Genomic DNA, 21,250 nt, shown 5'->3' with positions numbered 1-21,250 from the left:
TTTTCTTGACCGGGACGAACCACGAAGTCAGGCCGGGTCGCGGTTGAGGCAAAGCGGCTAGAATTTCCGCGTCGAGTCGGTCACTTTATGGAGCTTTTTTCTAAAATTTCTCCAATCTTTTCCAAACTTCTGGGGCTTCACCCAGATGTTCTTTTAAGGTTCTTTTGGGGTCCACAGCTCACCCCAAGGGTCCAGAAGTTCTGTGATGGTCCTTGGGAAGTGCGGACTTCAACTCCCAGAGTGCACCTGGCGCAAACTCCTTTTTGGCCACTGGGCAGTGGTCAGCTGGTCACTTTTTCAGGAGTTGGTGCAGGGGACTCTGGTTAGCAATTTTTCACCTGTAGCAAACAGGGAGTCCCTCCTTGAACCAGTGGAAGCCAGGCAAAGTCCTTCTTGTGGTGAAGCCCAAGTGTGCAGCTGGGGCAGTCTTTCTGAGTGCAGGGTCCAGGTGCAGGCCAGGGGTCCAGCAGGGCAGTCCTTCTTCTCCTTGTAGTTCTTTCTTCTTGAAATTTGGTGGGGATCTGAGGCGTGGGTGCAGGTCTGCCAGTTTTATCCTTGCCCCTGGGTGAAAAGCAGGGGGGCCCTGGTCCTCCAATCAGGGACAGGGTCGTCCCCCTGTGATGACCACTTCCTGGGAAGTGTGGCAAAAATCCATCCCAGAAGGCAACAGTCTCTAAAAATCCAAAATGGATGAATCTGATTTTTAGAGGAGAGATCTGGCTGAGCCCACCCACTGGTGTGGCTAAAAATCATAAACACACCCCTCTCCTGCCCTCTCCTAATCTAATCAAGGGGGCCCCTAGCTGTCTGGGGTTGCAGGATGTGGGGGTGTTGCTGGGTGCTCCAGATGTCCTTCTCTGCCTTTGAAGACCAGTTTGGCAGCCCTCCCCCTTCCTGCTTCCCCATCTGCTGAGGGGAGATTCTCTCCCTCAAGCACATTCCTTTGTGTAAAGCCAGGCCACTTCACACCTCATAAAAGTGGCCTGGCAGAAGCTGCTGCAGGCTGGCCAATCAGAGCACAGCAGCAAAAACAATGCAGAGCTGAAATTGGCAACTTTTTAGGTAAAGTCTAAACTTTTTACCTGCACTAGTTATATTAAATCCAACAACTGGAAGTTGTGGGATTTATTATAACAATCAATTTGATACCAAATTCTTGGTATGTAACATTTAAGGAGACTTTAAAATTAAAAATAAAGTCTGCCCATTCTAGCCTATGAAGGCCATTTACTTCCATGAGGGAAAAACGAATTTGGCTGTTTTTACCTCACCAGGGCTTATAAATCTATTTTTATAAAGTCCCTGCTTATAGTTACATGGCACCCAGCCCTAGGGGCACATAGGGCACACCTTAGGGGTGACTTATATGTAAAAATAAGGTAGTTTAAAACTTTGGAAGTAACTTTAATTCCAAAGTCGAATTTGCATATAACTTTAATTTAAAAGCAGCCAGCAAGGCAGGCTTGCTTTTAAAATGACACTGGGCACCTCAGCAATGCACCTAGGTGTGCACCACCTATGCTGTGGTCCCTAAACCTACATGCCCTACCATATACTAGGGACTTATAGGTAGGTTAACTTAGCCAATTATAATTAGCCTAATTTGCATATCCATTTTACACAGAGCACTGGCCCTGGGACTGGTAAGCAGTACCCAGGGCACAGCCAAGAGTCAGTAACCACCAGTACCTATCCAGAAAGAGTGGGGGTGATCAGGCAAAAAAAAGGACTTTCCTACACTGCCCCCCCCCCAGATGAAAGGTGATGGGTACTAACCTACACCCTGGTAGTCCTCATCAGCTAAGTGGAAAAACCTGGAAAGGCCATCTGCATTGGCATGAGCAGTCCCAGGTCTGTGCTCCACTGTGAAGTCCATCCCCTGTAGGGAAATGGACCACCTTAACAGTTTTGGGTTCTCCCCCCTCATCTGCATCAACCATCTGAGAGGTCTGTGGTCAGTTTGTACACGGAAGTGAGTGCCAAACAAGTAAGGCCTCAACTTCTTCAGGGACCAAACCACAGCAAAGGCCTCCCTCTCAATGGCACTCCATTTCTTCTCTCTGGGGAGTAGTCGCCTGCTGATGAAGGCAACTGGGTGATCATGGCCCTCTTCATTAACTTGTGCTAACACTGCCCCAATCCCTTCCTCTGAAGCATCTGTTTGCACTACAAACTCCTTGCTATAGTCAGGGGCCAGTAACACTGGTGCTGAACACATAGCCTGTTTTAGGGTGTCAAAAGCTTTTTGACACTCTGGGGTCCAAATGACCTTCTTGGGTTGTTTCTTGGAGGTAAGCTCAGTCAGAGGGGCCACTATGGTCCCAAAATTCTGAACAAACCTCCTGTAATACCCAGTCAGGCCAAGAAAGGCCCTGACCTGAGTCTGGGTTTTTGGAGCCTCCCAATCCAGGATAGTCTGGATCTTGGGCTGGAGAGGTTGTACATGGCCTCCACCAACAAGGTGGCCCAGGTACACAACAGAACTTTGCCCTATCTGGCACTTGCTTGCCTTGATAGTCAGGCCTGCTTGAAGCAGGGCCTGAAGCACTTCCTTCAGGTGGACCAGGTGGTCCCTCCAGGTGGAACTAAATACAGCTATATCATCTAGATAAGCTGCACTAAAAGATTCCAACCCAGATAGGACTCTATTCACCAACCGTTGGAAGGTGGCAGGAGCATTTTTCATCCCAAAGGGCATCACCTTGAACTGAAAGTGGCCCTCTGGTGTGGAAAATGCTGACCTCTCCTTGGCTCTTGGACTTAAGGCAATCTGCCAATATCCTGAGGTCAGATCAAATGTGCTCAGGAATTTGGCAGCCCCCAACCTGTCAATGAGCTCATCAGCTCTAGGTATGGGGTGAGCATCAGTCCTAGTGACTGCATTTAGACCTCTGTAGTCCACACAGAATCTTAATTCTTTCTTCCCACCTTGGGGACTAGCTTTGGGCACCAGTACCACTGGACTGGACCAAGGACTATCAGAGTGCTCAATTACCTTCAGATCCAACATCTTAGCCACTTCAGCTTTGATGTTGGCCTTGACCTGGTCAGACAGCCTGTACAGCTTGTTCTTGACAGGCAAGCTGTCACCAGTGTCAACATCATGGACACACCAATTGGTGAGTCCAGGGGTCAGGGAGAACAGACTAGCAAACTGTCCCAAGACTTGCTTACAGTCTTGTTGTTGCTGATCTGTCAGTTTGGGAGAGAGTACCACTCCCTCCACTGACCCATCTTTTTCTTTTGAGGACAGGAGGTCTGGCAGAGGTTCACCCTCCTCCTCCTTCCCTTCATCAGTGACCATCAGCATGGTCATGTCTGCCCTGTCCTGGTGGGGTTTCATCCTATTAACATGCAGGATCCTGTGAGGATTCCTGGGGGTGCCAAGGTCCACCAAGTAGGTGACCTCACCTTTTTTCTCTAGGATTGGATAGGGCCCAGTCCATTTGGCCTGTAGTGCCCTAGGAGCCATGGGCTCCAAAACCCACACCAGCTGTCCTGGGTGATACTCAGGCATGGTAGCCTTCTGATCATGCCAGAGCTTCATGAGCTCCTGACTGGCCTCCAGGTTCCTGCTTGCCTTCTTCATATACTCAGCCATGCGAGACCGCAGGCCTAGTACATAATCCAGCACATTCTCCTTGGCTTCCTTGAGAGGCTTTTCCCAAGACTCTCTCACCAAGCACAATGGGCCTCTTACAGGGTGCCCAAACAGTAACTCAAAGGGGCTGAATCCAACCCCCTTCTGTGGCACCTCCCTGTAGGCAAACAGCAGGCATGGGAGGAGGACATCCCATCTCCTCCTGAGTTTGTCAGACAAACCCATGATCATGCCCTTCAGGGTCTTATTGAATCTTTCCACCAGACCATTGGTCTGTGGATGGTAGGGTGTGCTGAACTTATAAGTAACACCACACTCCTCCCACATGGCTTTCAGATAGGCTGGCATAAAGTTTGTGCCCCTATCTGAGACCACCTCCTTTGGGAATCCCACTCTGGTGAACACACCAAGTAGGGCCCTAGCCACTGTGGGTGCAGTGATTGTCCGGAGGGGTATTGCCTCAGGGTACCTGGTGGCATGGTCCACTACCACCACAATGTACCTGTTACCTGAAGCAGTTGGTGGGTCTAGGGGACCAACAATGTCAATCCCCACCCTCTCAAAGGGAGTCCCAACCACTGGCAGTGGAATTAAGGGAGCCTTTGGCTTGCCCCCTGTCTTGCCACTGGCTTGACAGGTGACACAGGAGCTGCAAAACTCCCTGACTTTTTCTGACATTTCTGGCCAAAAAAAATGGTTGACCAGCCTGTTCCAGGTCTTGGTCTGTCCCAAATGACCAGCTAAGGGGATATCATGGCTTAAGGTAAGGAGGAATTCTCTATACTTTTGGGGGACCACTACTCTCCTAGTAGCCCCTTCTTTGAGGGTCCTAGCCTCAGTGTAGAGAACTCCATCCTCCCAGTAAACCTTGTGGGTACCACTGGTATCCCCTTGTTCTTGCCTGGCAGCAGTCTGCCTCAGGCCCTCAAGAGTGGGACACTCTCTTTGTCCCTGGCACAAATCTTCTCTGGTGGGCCCACCTGCCCCTTGCAGTTCTGCCAAGTCAGGCAGAGTTTGCAGGGAAGGTGTCCCTCCTTCAGAGTTCAGATCCTCCCCCTCAGGGTTGGATTCTTCCTGACCCTCTGTACTTGTTGGGGCTGGCAAGCCAGACCCAGTGCCCTTTCTCTTCTTCTTGGAGGCTTGGCCCATTGTTCCAGGGTCCAAGTGTCCAGCATTTCCCTGTTGTGCTGCCCGTGACCTGGTCACAGCACACACCCATTCAGGGAGATCCAGCATCTTTGCATGGACCCTTCTCTCCACTTCTGACCATTCAGATGCTTCAAGATCATTTCCCAGCAGACACTCTACTGGGAGGGCAGGAGCTACAGCTACTTTTTTAGGGCCAGTCACACCTCCCCATTCCAGACTCACCATAGCCATGGGATGGAGTTTGGTTCTGGTATCTGCATAAGTCACCTGGTGGAAGACACCAGGTAAGACCTGCTCTGGAGAAACCAGCTTTTCTGCAACCATGGTCACACTGGCTCCTGTATCTCTCAGAGCTTCCACTTCAGTCCCATTGACTTTAGGCCTCTGCCTATACCTCTGCATGATGGGAGGTAAGGTGGCCATAGTTGCAATGTCCACCCCACCCACGGATACTAAGGTGACTTCAGTGTACCCTGATTCCACCCCTGGGCCAACTTCCACCCCCAACCCTACACTAGCAATCCCCTGGGATTGCCCACCAGTGGGGGGCTTCTTGGTGCAGATAGCATCTCCTCTTTTATGTCCTGGCTGATAACAGTCAAAACACTTGCCGGCCTTAGCAAGCTCCTGAAACCTTCCTGCTTTAGCAGGATCAAAATTCTTCCCCTGATACCCTTTCCCTTTAGAAGTGAATTGGCTCGGGGCTCCCCCTCCCTGAGAAGTTTTTGGGGACTCTTGTGAGGACTCTTTGGGTTTTTTGTCATCTTTCCCCTGGTTCTTCCCCTGAGAAGAACCATGTCCTCCCTTTTTCTGATCACCCCCTGGGGGTCTCTGGTTAACCCTAGTTCTTAACCAGTCATCTGCTGCCTCCCCCAGCTCTCTGGGGTTGGTCATCCTAGAGTCTACTAGATACTGGCGGAGCCTCTCTTGGACACAATTAGTTAGAAGGTGCTCCCTCATAATCAAATTGTACAGCCCCTCAAAGGTACTTACCCTGTTGCCCTGTATCCAGCCCTCCAGTGCTTTCACTGAAATGTCCACAAAGTCCACCCAGGACTGGGTGCTTGTCTTTTGGGTGTCCCTAAACTTAAGCCTATACTGCTCTGAGGTTAGACCAAACTTTTTAGTCAAGCATCTCTTCATACTGGGGTATGAGTCTGCATCCTCCCCACTCATGGTTAGGAGCCTATCCCTCCCAGAGTTGGGAACTAACTCCCAAAGGAGTGAACCCCAGTACTGAGGCTTGACTTTCCTCATCTGGAGGGCCCTCTCAAAGGCCCCCAGCCACTTATCGATGTCATCCCCCTCTACATAGGCAGGAACCACCCCTTTGGGTAATCTGGGGGCAAAACCCCCACCCAGGGACACCTCAGTTTCTTTCTCGCTGCTTCCATCTTTTTTTTCTTTGCTTGCCCACTTCTTTTTTTCTAGGGCAAGCTTATCTGCCTCCAAAGCTATGTAGGCTAGCTGGGCTTCCAGCTCTCTCTCCCTGATGGAGGGGTTCTCTCCTCCTGAAAGGACCCTCTTCCTACCACTAGCTTTGGGTCTGCCCCTAGTGACTGTGTCCAGTGAGGACCGTTCCTCCTCTTCCTCACTTGGGGTCTGATGCCTTTCCTCCCCTGAATGGTTAGAGTTAGCATCATCTTCTTTTGGTTCCTCCTCTGGAGCTTCCTCTGTCTCTACCTCTTGGGCCTCAGCCCATGCTGTCAGGGATTTAATCAGGATTTCCTTCCTGAGATTAGTGGTTGCAGGCAACCCCCTCTCAATACACAACCCCCTAAGCTGGACTACTGTCAGTGTGGGTAGGCTAGCCAGATCAAGCTCCATGGTTCCCTAGTTTTGTGTCAACAAAAGCTTTTTGCAAAAATTGGAAACAAGAATTTAGAAAAATTACAAAAATTCAATAATTGAAATTAATCCAAATTAATAAAAAAAAAATAAAATTAAAAATTAAAAACAATTTTTGCACTAGGACAATTTAAAGGATTTTTAATTTGTTTTATCTAAAACTGTAACGTGATATTGAACACAAGTACAGGATCCCGTCGCTGCTTCCAATTATGTTGGAAAATGGGTTATTGATAGGGCAGGTAGGTACCTACACCTAGCAACAAGCCACAAACCTCCACAAAAGTACAGTTAGGTCTCAGTAAATTAATCCCAGCTCTACCCTTGGTAGCTTAGCATCGAGCGTCAAGGCTTAACTTAGGAGACAAAGTGTAAAGCATTCAAATATCACAAAACAGTAATTAAATAAAACACAGGAAACAGTTTAAAAATCCAAAACCAATTTATAAAAATAGCTTATATTTTTATCTTTAAAATGACACAAAAACGATTAAAATCGGTTCAGGGGAACCGGAGATATGAATTTTTAAAGTATTATTATTTTCTAGCGCTTAGAAACAAAAAGCGCCAATCGGGTCATCTGGTTGCACCAGGACCGGGGCAAAGTCAAATTTCAGGCCGACCGCGATGGAGCCCTGCTCGGCTACAAGTCGCGGGAGGCCTCGGTTAAAAAGTTACCTTCTGACTTAGTCTCTTTTTTGATGTTTTTCTTCACCGGGACGAACCTGCCAGTTGGATCCGACCTCCTGGAGCCCTTGTCCGGATACGCGAAGTCGGTTTCCTCGGTGGTGATTTCTACCTTCGGACTTAGTCGTTTTTTCGAGATGAAAATCCTTCGACCGGGGTAAACCTGGATCTTGATCCGACGTCCGTGGAGCCCTTCTCGGATACGATGGCTGGAAGGTCCCGGTCAACTTTTTACGTTCGGACTTAGTCTTTTTTTCGGATGTTTTTCTTGACCGGGACGAACCACGAAGTCAGGCCGGGTCGCGGTTGAGGCAAGCCGGCTAGAATTTCCGCGTCGAGTCGGTCACTTTATGGAGCTTTTTTCTAAAATTTCTCCAATCTTTTCCAAACTTCTGGGGCTTCACCCAGATGTTCTTTTAAGGTTCTTTTGGGGTCCACAGCTCACCCCAAGGGTCCAGAAGTTCTGTGATGGTCCTTGGGAAGTGCGGACTTCAACTCCCAGAGTGCACCTGGCGCAAACTCCTTTTTGGCCACTGGGCAGTGGTCAGCTGGTCACTTTTTCAGGAGTTGGTGCAGGGGACTCTGGTTAGCAATTTTTCACCTGTAGCAAACAGGGAGTCCCTCCTTGAACCAGTGGAAGCCAGGCAAAGTCCTTCTTGTGGTGAAGCCCAAGTGTGCAGCTGGGGCAGTCTTTCTGAGTGCAGGGTCCAGGTGCAGGCCAGGGGTCCAGCAGGGCAGTCCTTCTTCTCCTTGTAGTTCTTTCTTCTTGAAATTTGGTGGGGATCTGAGGCGTGGGTGCAGGTCTGCCAGTTTTATCCTTGCCCCTGGGTGAAAAGCAGGGGGGCCCTGGTCCTCCAATCAGGGACAGGGTCGTCCCCCTGTGATGACCACTTCCTGGGAAGTGTGGCAAAAATCCATCCCAGAAGGCAACAGTCTCTAAAAATCCAAAATGGATGAATCTGATTTTTAGAGGAGAGATCTGGCTGAGCCCACCCACTGGTGTGGCTAAAAATCATAAACACACCCCTCTCCTGCCCTCTCCTAATCTAATCAAGGGGGCCCCTAGCTGTCTGGGGTTGCAGGATGTGGGGGTGTTGCTGGGTGCTCCAGATGTCCTTCTCTGCCTTTGAAGACCAGTTTGGCAGCCCTCCCCCTTCCTGCTTCCCCATCTGCTGAGGGGAGATTCTCTCCCCCAAGCACATTCCTTTGTGTAAAGCCAGGCCACTTCACACCTCATAAAAGTGGCCTGGCAGAAGCTGCTGCAGGCTGGCCAATCAGAGCACAGCAGCAAAAACAATGCAGAGCTGAAATTGGCAACTTTTTAGGTAAAGTCTAAACTTTTTACCTGCACTAGTTATATTAAATCCAACAACTGGAAGTTGTGGGATTTATTATAACAATCAATTTGATACCAAATTCTTGGTATGTAACATTTAAGGAGACTTTAAAATTAAAAATAAAGTCTGCCCATTCTAGCCTATGAAGGCCATTTACTTCCATGAGGGAAAAACGAATTTGGCTGTTTTTACCTCACCAGGGCTTATAAATCTATTTTTATAAAGTCCCTGCTTATAGTTACATGGCACCCAGCCCTAGGGGCACATAGGGCACACCTTAGGGGTGACTTATATGTAAAAATAAGGTAGTTTAAAACTTTGGAAGTAACTTTAATTCCAAAGTCGAATTTGCATATAACTTTAATTTAAAAGCAGCCAGCAAGGCAGGCTTGCTTTTAAAATGACACTGGGCACCTCAGCAATGCACCTAGGTGTGCACCACCTATGCTGTGGTCCCTAAACCTACATGCCCTACCATATACTAGGGACTTATAGGTAGGTTAACTTAGCCAATTATAATTAGCCTAATTTGCATATCCATTTTACACAGAGCACTGGCCCTGGGACTGGTAAGCAGTACCCAGGGCACAGCCAAGAGTCAGTAACCACCAGTACCTATCCAGAAAGAGTGGGGGTGATCAGGCAAAAAAAAGGACTTTCCTACAGAACACATAAAGACAGGCTCGTAATCAGAGATTAATATTGGACCGTGTCCAAAACCCATCAATCATTTCCTTCCAGTGGAGATACAAAATATAGGGCTTTTATTCCTCATCACCTATCAAACCAAGGGAGAGCCTGCCTTCCATTTCTTTTGATTGCACTCCTTGCTAGAGAGTCAACCACATCATATTGCTAATGGAAAAAAATTAGCCTCAGTCCAGGGTCCACGGGAAGGACATTGCACTTCCTCAATACATTCCTCAGTAACAATATCATCCTCCTGAATCTGGATACTTTTTAAGGCCCTTTCATCCTTTTTCCTTCCGTCTCCTTCCCTACTGGGGCAGAGACAAGTGGTAGATGGAGACTGCAGCACCCGGGCTCTCAGAGACAGGAAGTCAAAAGTAAACATCTGAGACTAATCTCCTAAGGACAGAGGGAAATACAACAGCACCGCTGTTTTTGTTGTTGTATTTATGCATTTTGCAATTGTTACCGTAAACACACATTGGTACATAACAGGGGCCAGTCTCATTGAAAGTCAAGCGTATAGTCAAGGTCGTGCAAACCAAGATGCATTCTTATAACATACTCGCTAAGACACATTTTTTACATTATAAAGAACACGTTCTGAGAGTGGCAAGAGAGGGGAAGGGCACAGGAAAAGGATACAGGAAATAGAATGGGGAGAGATAGAAAAGTGGGAGTAGAGACTGCACTCAGTGGAGCATTACGTTCAGGTGTAGTAGCAGATAAAACATGGCATAATCATCATCATAGAAAACCTTATTTCGGACAAAATCAGGCCATAAAAGTCATTCAATACAATAAACCCTCACTAGCAATTACATTATTTAAAATTAACGCTCATAAAATAAACAGACATTAGTCATCAAGAATATCAATAAAGTCGATAAAAAACACACAGTTCATATTATAAATAATAATAAACTAACATAAAACTGCTACATACTCCTCCAAACAATAAATAATCTTCCGACATTTTCCTAGCTTTCACGACTGGCGAAATACAATGATATCTATAGCAGCACACACTATATCAGTTTGTAAAAGCTGCAAATATAATATAGCTTCCTTAGAGGTTCTGATATTTAGCAGCCTGAGTAGTGGAATTAAAATAACCCAGTCGTAAGCAGCAGTTTGGGGAGAGTGTGCAAATGTGTGCGCAGCAATATTTCCAGCGCTCATCAGGAAGGGGTGTACCCAGGTCTTGTTCCCACACCTCCCGCACACAGAGACACAATACCGACACCATACCTGCGTTGTAACGTTAGCTTGGTAATCAGACGGTGTGAAGACAGAAGGTAAACAATAGTCCTAAAGTCTGCAGCGCAGATGGCACAGCCGGAAGGGCACTATTCTGAGAGTGAAGTCAAGCGCAGCCTGCAATTGAAAATAGGTCAGCCTATGCAATCGCGTTTTGAATGGCTCTTGTAATGCTTGCTCTGGGTCAAGTAAATTGATCTTCGGCGTAAACGGCTTCCATGGTAGTCAGCTGCCTACTCTGTAGGCGCGTACGTGTGCCTGCATCGCAAGTAATAGGCAGTGCTGGGTGATATAGCAGATGCATAGAAGAAGCAAAGAGTAGATTCGCATGTGCTCTGCAGCCAAGTTCATTCCGTGCCCACCCTGTGCAGGCCACAGTATCCCACTGAGCTCGTGAGCAATGCGGGGGCAGATAGAGAGCTGTCAAATGATGTGGCAACACTTGATCGTGCTGCCACGCGGAGTGAGGCAGATGGTGTATAGGGTGAACCCAGAAATGAGCAAACTGCGCCTGAGTACAGCTATAATAAAGATCCGTATTCGGCACCGCAGGCCGTCCTGCTCAAAGGGGAAGGCAAGCTATTCCCAAAACTTCGTGGGCTGTTTGCCCACCCAGATCAGAGAATTTAGAACCGGGTGCAACTTTTTCCTAAAGCTACGGGAAAGGGGCACTGGGAGACTGTAGGAGGCTGGCCTGGCTTGTAGTCGGTAACAGAGGTACGTGCATCTTGTGCCAGGTCCAGTTATCCCTTATTAGTGTAGAGGTATTTCTAGCAGCTTAGGCTGATAGAAGGTAGCTATGGCAAAGCAGCTAAGGCTGAATTAGGAGACATGTAAAGCTCCAACTATACCACTGGTGTCATATGCACAATATCATAAGAAAACACAATACACAGAAGTACTAAAAATAAAGGTACTTTATTTTTATGACAATATGCCAAAAGTATCTCAGTGAGTACCCTCAGTATGAGGACAAGTTATATACACAGGATATATGTACACAAACCAAAATTATGCAGGTAATAACAAGAAAAGTAATGCAAGCAGTGTAAAGTTACAGTAGATTGCAATAGGAGCACATAGGTATAGGGGCAACACAAACCATATACTCCGAAAGTGGAATGCGAACCACGAATGGACCCCAAACCTATGTGAGCTTGTAGAGGGTCACTTGGACTGTAAGAAAACAGTGAGGGTTAGAAAAATAGCCCAACCCAAGACCCTGAAAGGTAGGTGTAAAGTGCACCTACTACCCCCAGAGAGCACAGAAGTCGTGATAGGGGGATTCTGCAGGAAGAACAAACACCAGCAATGCAACAACAGTGGATTTCCGGACCTGAGTACCTGTAAGACAAGGGGACCAAGTCCAATAGTTGCGACAGTGTCGAGAGTGGGCAGGAGCCCAGGAAATGCCTGCTGAGGGTGCAAGGAAGCTGCCACCTGTAGGAAGAAGCTTGGAGTTCTGCAAGAAAGAAGAGAGCTAGGGACTTCTCCCTTGGAAGATGGATGTCCCACGTCGCGATGAAGCTTGCAGAGGTGTTCCCTCGCAGAAAGACTGCAAACAAGCCTTGCTAGCTGCAAGGGTCGCAGCAGTGGTTTGTGGCCCAGGAGGGACCAGCATGTCGCCACTTGGAGGAGGAGACAGAGGGGGCGCCCAGCAAGTCAGGGAGCCCTCACAGAAGCAGGCAGCACCTGCAGAAGTACCTGAACAGGCACTTGGAAGAAAAGTGAACCGGAGTCCACCCGAAGTCACAAAAGGGAGTCCCACGATGCCAGAGGACAACTCAGAAGGTTGTGCACTGCAGGGAGGAGTGCTAGGGACCCAGGCTTGGCTGTGCACGAAGGAAATCCTGTAAGAGTGCACAGGAGCCGGAGCAGCTGCAAATCATGCAGTACCCAGCAATGCAGTCTAGTGTGGGGAGGCAAAGACTTACCTCCACCAAACTTGGAATGAAGAGTCACTGGACTGTGGGAGTCACTTTGACAGAGTTGCTGAGTTCCAGGGGCCACGCTCGTCATGTTGAGAGGGGACCCAGAGGACCAGTGATGCAGTCTTTTGGTGCCTGCGGTTGCAGGGGGAAGATTCAGTCGAACCACAGGAGATTTCTTCAGTGCTCCTGGTGCAGAGAGGAGGCAGGCTATCCCCAGAGCATGCACCACCTGGAAACAGTTGAGAAAGCCAGCAGGATGAAGCAATACAAGGTTGCTAGTAGTCGTCTTGCTACTTTGTTGCGGTTTTGCAGGCGTCCTGAGCAGTCAGCGGTCGATCCTTTGGCAGAAGGTGAAGAGGGAGATGCAGAGGAAATCTGGTGAGCTCTTGCATTCATTATCTGGTGAGATCCCCAAAGCAGAGACCCTAAATAGCCAGAAAAGGAGGTTTGGCTACCTAGGAAGGAGGATTGGCTACCAAGAGAGGTAAGAGCCTATCAGAAGGAGCCTCTGACGTCACCTGCTGGCACTGGCCACTCAGAGCAGTCCAGTGTGCCACAAACACCTCTGTTTCCAAGATGGCAGAGGTCTAGGACACACTGGAGGAGCTCTGGGAACCTCCCCTGGGAGGTGCAGGTCAGGGGAGTGGTCACTCCCCTTTCCTTTGTCCAGTTTTGCGCCAGAGCAGGGCTGGGGGATCCCTAAACCGGTGTAGACTGGCTTATGCAGAGATGGGCACCATCTGTGCCCATCAAAGCATTTCCAGAGGCTGGGGGAGTCTACTCCTCCCCAGCCCTGACAACTATTTCCAAAGGGAGAGGGTGTTACACCCTCTCTCAGAGGAAATCCTTTGTTCTGCCTTCCTGGGCCAGGGCTGCCTGGACCCCAGTGGGGCAGAAACCTGTCTGAGGGGTTGGCAGCAGCAGCAGCTGCAATGGAGACCCCGGAAAGGCAGTTTGGCAGTACCCGGGTTCTGTGCTAGAGACCCGGGGGATCATGGAATTGTCACCCCAATGCCATTATGCCAGAATGGCATTGGGGTGACAATTTCATGATCTTAGACATGTTAAATGGCCATGTTCAGAGTTACCATTGTGACGCTGTACATAGGTAGTGACCTATGTACAGTGCACACGTGTAATGTTGTCCCCGCACTCCCAAAGTCCGGGGAATTTGCCCTGAACGATGTGGGGGTACCTTGGCTAGTGCCAAGGTGCCCACACACTAAGTAACTTTACACCCAACCTTCACCAGGTGAAGGTTAGACATATAGGTGACTTATAAGTTACTTAAGTGCAGTGGTAAATGGCTGTGAAATAACATGGACATTATTTCACGCAGGCTGCAGTGGCAGGCCTGTGTAAGAATTGTCAGAGCTCCTTATGGGTGGCAAAAGAAATTCTGCAGCCCATAGGGATCTCCTGGAACCCCAATACCCTGGGTACCTCAGTACCATATACTAGGGAATTATATGGGTGTACCAGTATGCCAATGTGAATTGGTAAATTTAGTCACTAGCCTGTTAGTGACAAATTTGGAAAGCAGAGAGAGCATAACCACTGAGGTTCTGGTTAGCAGAGCCTCAGTGAGGCAGATAGGCATCACACAGGGAACACATACAGGGCACATACTTATGAGCACTGGGGCCCTGCCTGGCAGGGTCCCAGTGACACATAGACTAAAACAACATATATACAGTGAAATATGAGAGTAACATGCCAGGCAAGATGGTACTTTCCTACAGAAACTGACAAACAAATAAAGAAATTTGGGTAGGGCCACTATCTTAGCTATTGCGATCTGCCCTGTAAGTGAGAGCGGCAAGAACCAGCAGAATTCTGCTTTATCCTCCAGCCAAGATATCACTCATCCGTAATTTGCTGTCCACAATTCTCCCAGATCTCTACTGAGCCAAACCTCCAGATAGCGCACGGGCTCTATTCGCAAGCATTGAGGAAATTCAGATTCATGTTGTGGTAACCCCTCTCAGAAGGAATATTATAGATTTTGTCCAATTGATCTCGATACCAGAGAGATCACCAAAGCAGAGAAACTCTCCTCTGAGGACATCTAGGTTAATCTGTGGGTCCTGAACTTACAGCATGACATCATCTGAATACATTGATACCAAGATTGCCAGCAGTGTGAAGGCTAGACCCCTATGGGTGTGATGTTGTCGCAGGCACGAAGCAAGCTGTTCCATTACTACGGCAAATAGCAATGGTGAAATGGGGCATCCCTGCCTTGTGCCCCTGGAAACAGGGAAAGGCTCTGCAATGGATCCATTGATAAGCAGTCTGGCTGAGGGCTCAGTGTATAAGAGTCTCATTAGCTGAATAAATTTAGGACTGAGGCCCAAGCGGGCTAAGGACACAAAAAGATATGGCCATTCTAAGGAATCAAGGGGCATATTTATAATGCCCTAGTGCCGCCTTGCGCCACATTAACATCATTGTTATTGACGTTAATGTGGCCCAACGAGGCTGAAATCCCTGTGCAGTATTTACAGAGTGGCAGAATGCATGCATTGCACCACTCTGTAACCCTTTGCCCTACATTATGCCTGCGCCAGGCATAATGTATGCAAGGGGGGCGTTCCCCCGTTAGGGAAGCAGGAAAAATGGTGTAAGGAAATCTATGAGATTTCTTTACGCCATTTTTTACGGCACTTTTAACACCTGCTCAAGAGCAGGCATTAAAAGGGGGCTTCCATTCTTTAGAATGGAGTCATATGTACTCTGTAGGAGTAGCGCCAATATTTTGCGCAGAGGAGCACCGGAGGTCCCATTTTTCGTTTTTCAGGCACTAGCGGTGCTTACATCAAAGCAGGTACTACCCAATGACAATATATATACAACTTAAGTTCTTTTTAAAGACTTTCTTGATTTATATGTTGCCTACCTGTTTGATGAAGTTTTCATATGTGTATGCAAATGTTCCTTTTATGGGCATAACATGCTAATATGTTTTTAAGACTTGCCATACGTTTTATAATGTTCCTAATATGGGCGTTTATGATATTCGTATGACAAGTGCTTTAGTGTAATAACGTGTTTCCTGACTACTGCTTATGTTGCAGAATACTGAGTAACCTGTCTGTTATATGTGACTACTGCTAGTATGCAGAGTAACTAATGTGTAATGTTCTGACAACTGCTAAGGTAGTAGGATACTACTGATATGTGATGTTTGGTCTAATAATTGCGTTGTGTACAATACAGTATATTTTCATATAACTTGGTGTTGTGTTTCCTTTGTGGTGGGGATAGTGCGTCATGTGTGTTGCGTGTGTTGTGCAAACGCTTTACACATTGCCTCTGGGATAGGCCTGACTGCTCGTTCCAAGCTACCAAGGGGGTAAGCAGGGGTTGTCTTGGACGTGCAACTCCCTTGCCCTGACTAAAGTGGGTGGGTTCTGCCTGGCTTAGGTGCATACCCTAGCCAACCAGAAACCTCATTTCTAACAGGCACCAATAGTTCTGCATATTCCTTGTAAAACACCCCCATCAGGCCTTCCAGTCGCGGTGCTTTATCACCAGGAAACCCCCAGATAATATGAACTATAGTCTCAACCGTGAATGGTGAGTCCAGGAAATACCTGTGGCTGTCTTCCAGCCAATAAGATTTGAGGGCATTAAAGTAGTCAGTGTGCACGTTTGCACTTGAGGAATGAGTGGAGGAATACGGGGAGGCATAGAATGCTGTCATTGCCTGTTGAACCTCTACTGTCCCCATCTGCAAGCATGCCTCATAGTCCTCGAACTCAACAATATAGTCACCAGCCCAGGGTCTGCATAGGAGATGCATGTTCCCACCTCTGTCACTTTCACTGTATTGTAGGGCCTGCGCCGAGTGCCCCAAGTAACACATCTTAAGGTGCACCACCTCCTCATATTGGGTACACTTGCCTCGGGTTTCAGGAATGAATGAGACATCTCCGAGGTGCACCTCTCAAGGTCCCCAAGTGTCAACATCAGGACAGTGCGTGCTCTACGGGCAACGTAAATGCAAAAACCCAGTCCTTATGCAAGGGCATATTTCATGCATTGTGTTTCTATGCAGTATGTTAACCTTTTGCATTGCAGAGCTTTTACCTTGAAAAGTCACTAATGCTGTTTGTAATACATTGTTCATTTGCAAGGCTTGTTTACAGGATTACAGGGTGTTGTCCTTATTCTAAGACATTCTAGAAGCCTTTCCTGCAGCATGGTTGGGTGTGGCTCAAGGCGGGGCTTGGCTCTAAATAAGGGAGGCAGCCCAGCTCCACGTGTTCACTATTCAGAGGTCCCGGTGCAGCGCAGCAGGATTTTCCTGTGCTCCTGTTCCGGGGGCCTATCAAGTAATTTCCAGGCCTGCCCTCATTTATTTGGTGATCTTCAAGCAGGGCGGTAAGGCAGAGGTCGGGTTAGGTCCCCAACCCCGCTTCCAGTGACATTCAAGTTTTGGGCCTAAACATAAAATCGCATGTGTGATTGTTTTCCTGGCATTTGGCTCTTGGCATTCAGGTCGGCAGTGTGCGCGATCATTTCATGGCAATTGTATTGTGCTGTTCGAATCGGCAACAGTGTGTGCGATTCATTCCTGGCATTTAACTCTTGGCATTCGGATCGGCAGTGTGCGCGATCATTTCATGGCCTTTGATTCTTGATGTTCGAATCGGCAACAGTGTGCGAGATTCATTTCAGGCATTTAACTCTTGAAGTATAGATCAGCAGTGTGCGCGATCATTTTATGGCATTTGGTTCTTGATGTTCGAATCCACAACAGTGTGCACAATTCATTCCAGGCATTTAACTCTTGACTTACAGATCAGCAGTGCACGCGATCGTTTCATTGCATTTGAATCTAGATGTTCGAATCGGCAACAGTAGGCGCGATTCATTCCTGGCATTTTAACTTTTGAAATACAGATCGGCAGAGTGCGCGATCATTTCTAGAAGTTGAAATCTTGATGTGCAGTTTGATTAAGGTGCATAATAATTCCTGAACTTTGAGTCTTGGAACTCTTAATCAGAGTGTGATGTAGCAGTGTTATTCATGATTCTAGTACAGTTCATTCATGCAGAGAAAACCAGGTGCTCTTTGATTTTTGTTGTAATGCAGTGATTATTCTAAGAACTATTTGGAGAGCGTTCATTGTTCAAAATATGATATGTTAATTCTGGAATGTTCATATGAAACTTTGCATAACCTTACTTGATTTCCAGGTACCTAGATTCCCGAGGCCCAGTTATAGTGAAGCTTTAGGCCATTCATGTTTTCAGTATAAGTGCTATTTGAAACAAAGCTTCTTGAAAGTCATTGTGATTAATCTTGCAATTGTGTTGTTTAACTCTTGCTTCCACACGTCTCCTTCCCCGCTGTTCCCAACCCAAAACCCATTCCCCCACTTGGCCATTCTTTAACTCTGTGCTATAATAACTAGTGGAGTTTGGAGCTGCCAATAGGTGGACATGTTGGGAACATGCGCAAGCCCCGAGGATCTGGCCTCCTTGACACCAAGCTGCTCCTCCAATGCCCCCAACGGCGCAGTGTATGGAGGATGTCATGTTGTTTTGCGATACAGACCCCCTTGAAATCGACCTTGAAAGCTTCCCAAAGCACCCTGGGGTACTACACAGAACCCTTGTTGCAAGCAAAGTAGTGTACAATGGCCTCACAAAACTCGTATCTAAAGACTGGGCCCCAGAGAGCTCCCCCAGGAAGTCAAAAGGCAAACACCCATTGTGCTCCACCCAGGACATGCATCTCCAGGAGTACATGGGAGTGGTCAGAGAGTGTGGGCAGGCAATGTGTCACACCAGTGGTTGTCCATGAGTCTACATCTCTAGTCGCAACCCACGTGTCAATACAGGATCATCTGCTTTGTGTGGTATTCATGCATGTGTCCTCCATATCATGTTTATGCCTGGCAAACCATAGATCTACCAAGCTGTGTTCTACTATAGTAGAGTGCAGCACTGCCGCCGCACAGGGTGTGGCAGCCTTGTACTGCTGTTGTGGTCCACATTGGGATCTAATACAATATTGAAATTGCCTCCTCAAAAAGGGTGCCAGGGCCTAGTGTCTCAGTTAGGCACCATATGTCTGCAAAAACCTCCAGACTGACCAAATTTGGGCCATCCATGGACAGCAGTCAGAAGCGGTGGTCAAATAATACACCAGTCCATAGGACATAATGGCCTAATAGGTCAAAAATTACTCTCCTAGTGCACCAGGGGGACCCTTTATGAATGATTATCACAACCCGCCATTTGTAGCAGGAATAGTGGGCTCTATGACTCTCCAATCCAGCCAGCCTGCTGTCACGATTTGGTATATGCTGTGAGATGCAATTCCTGTTCCATGCAGATATCTACTGTGTGCCGCTGCAGATAAGCGGATACCTGGCGCATTTTACACACATCATTAAGACCGTTGATGCTCCACATTGAGCACTTCAATGTGTTAATTATGGTGTGTGGCAGTGTAGAAATAACAGTGGAAGATGTCATCTGAGCAGCAGTGTCATGTGATGAAGAAACATGTGAGTGCATCATAGAAATAGGAGAATTAACTGTGACAGAGGCCTCCAAAACAACCAAATGTAAACAAATACACAACATACCACCCGCCACCCATGCTGACCACCCAATCGGGTCAGCCAGTGTGTCCCACCCCAAGAAACATTCCCAAACTCCTCCCAATTCTTGGGAGTACTCAATCAACTGGGCACTCATCCCTGGGGGCGAACCAGAGGCCAGCAAACCTCGACCTGAAGAGAAGGTCAAGTGGCCAAGGAGGCAGGAGTCAGTGGCCACTGGACTAGCCAGGACCTCTAACCAATGACAAGGGTCTTGGATTATGGTGGGCAGCTGAGCCTGCTAAATTGCTGAGCAACTTCCCATCCTCAGTCATTGTCACTTAGCTGGCAGGGGTCCCCCACGCCATCCACCAGAGGGGATCCACCAGCAGTTTTAAGGAGCATTTTCACAAATTTGGGAGCCGCCTTAGGATCTGTAAAGAAGTGAAGCTTTCCTCAGTATTTGAATCTCAGATGTGTGCTGCTCATCGTCAAGTTCCGAGGTACGGCCCTCCAGCTGATCCAGTCTGCTGTCATGTCCATTCACCTTTTCCTTAAGGTGGTCCATCCGGTCCGTGAGCCAGTCAAGTTTAGAATCGATGATTGTGAGGCTTTACAATCCAAGACCATGGCTTTAATAGAAGATGACTGTGCTGTGTCGTCTGGAGGGGATCCAAAAGGCTATCTTCATTAGGCCTGCCAGGGGTTCCAGACTTTTTGTGGGTGTCAAATGACATTTTAGACTGTTTATGGTTGGCTTTCCCCATGGTGGCCGTATAAGCAGTCCAGAAGAAATGCACTACAGTGTCAGTGGCTGGATATGAGAAACCAAGGGGGCAACATTGCACTCACCCGACTGACCACTTTAACATGGGGACCACAATAGGCCAGCCGCAGCCACTATCCTTCAGCGCCCCGTCAGTGTCGGGACACACCACTGTCTGAGCTTCCAGCATCACTCGGGGGTAGAATCCACAGCAAAGGCTGCTCCTCCTTTCCTCCGGGGCCCGACCACACCCAAAAAGGTCCTCTGGGGGGGCATGAGCAGGCCAGAAGTCTCTGTGCCCACTCATGCACAATGCAGAAGAAAGTCTTGTTCTCCTATGCGCAGTTAAGCTGCCCCCCCACTGCGGGGCCCATCAAGCAGCTCAGGCCATCCAAGTTACAATTCACTCCCTCCTCGCCCTGGGTCAGGACAACAACAGCACATGGGAAAGGAGTGTAGCTCCCAGGATAAGGTCAAGCAATGTGTCTCTGCTAGGCAGCGGGGTGCCAGCTCCACGAAATCCACTGGTCTCAGAGTCCTCTCGGCTGTCAACCCACAAGGATCTCCATGTGCTCACACATTTCCTAGTGGTCCAAGCACTGCAGCCCCTGCCTCCCTGCAAACAGGCGCGTGAGGCCAAAGCAGCCCCGGGGCCGGCCAACTGGCCAACGTAAGCGGGCTCACCTCACTCACTGCATCATCACCCTCCGTCCGGACCTGAAAGCCCCCACACACCGCAGCCTCCAGAGGCGCTCACCTCTGCCCCACCTCCGCCGTCGCAACACAGGCTGGCTCCTTAGACATCTGCGTCTCCGAGCACGTAAGTTTGACAGCAGGCAGGCTGCCATCACTCCTCTAATGTTTATCTGTTCGCTAAGGCCCAGCCCCCAGCATGGGTCACTCCCCCACCTCCTAGATACATCCCCTGATTCACTCAGGGAAGTATTCTCATCACTGCACAAGCCTCCCGGGACCTGACACCTCACTGCCCAGAGGGACCTGTGCAGAATGGGATGGCAGCCCAACCGGGCACTGATGGCTCTGTCTAGTAGGGATAAATGCAGGATAAGGCTCCCTGACTGGCAGAGCCTCACACAGTGGCGGCCATCTTGCTGTCCTGCCAAGCCACACCCTCAGCAGCACCGCAGTTTGAATGTTACATTGCCCATGCGCACCTGTGGCGAGGAGAGAGTGAAACATACCAAGCTCTAGCTTTTATGTCTTTGACAGCTTGATGGAGCTGACAAGTTGCAGTGATGCCAAAACACATCAATTCTACATTATGACAAAGCACATCTGACCAATGTTCGCCCATTCTGAAAGAAAACGTTAGCGTAGATCTCAGAGAGCAATCACAAACTCAGATCACAGAGTGTTTCACCGGTGCCTTCTCCCCAGTGACTACCTGTACTTGATAATAA

The sequence above is a fragment of the Pleurodeles waltl genome, chromosome 5 (assembly GCF_031143425.1).
Source record: "Pleurodeles waltl isolate 20211129_DDA chromosome 5, aPleWal1.hap1.20221129, whole genome shotgun sequence".
Lineage (NCBI taxonomy): Eukaryota > Metazoa > Chordata > Amphibia > Caudata > Salamandridae > Pleurodeles > Pleurodeles waltl.
Note: the sequence above shows the minus strand (reverse complement) of the source record.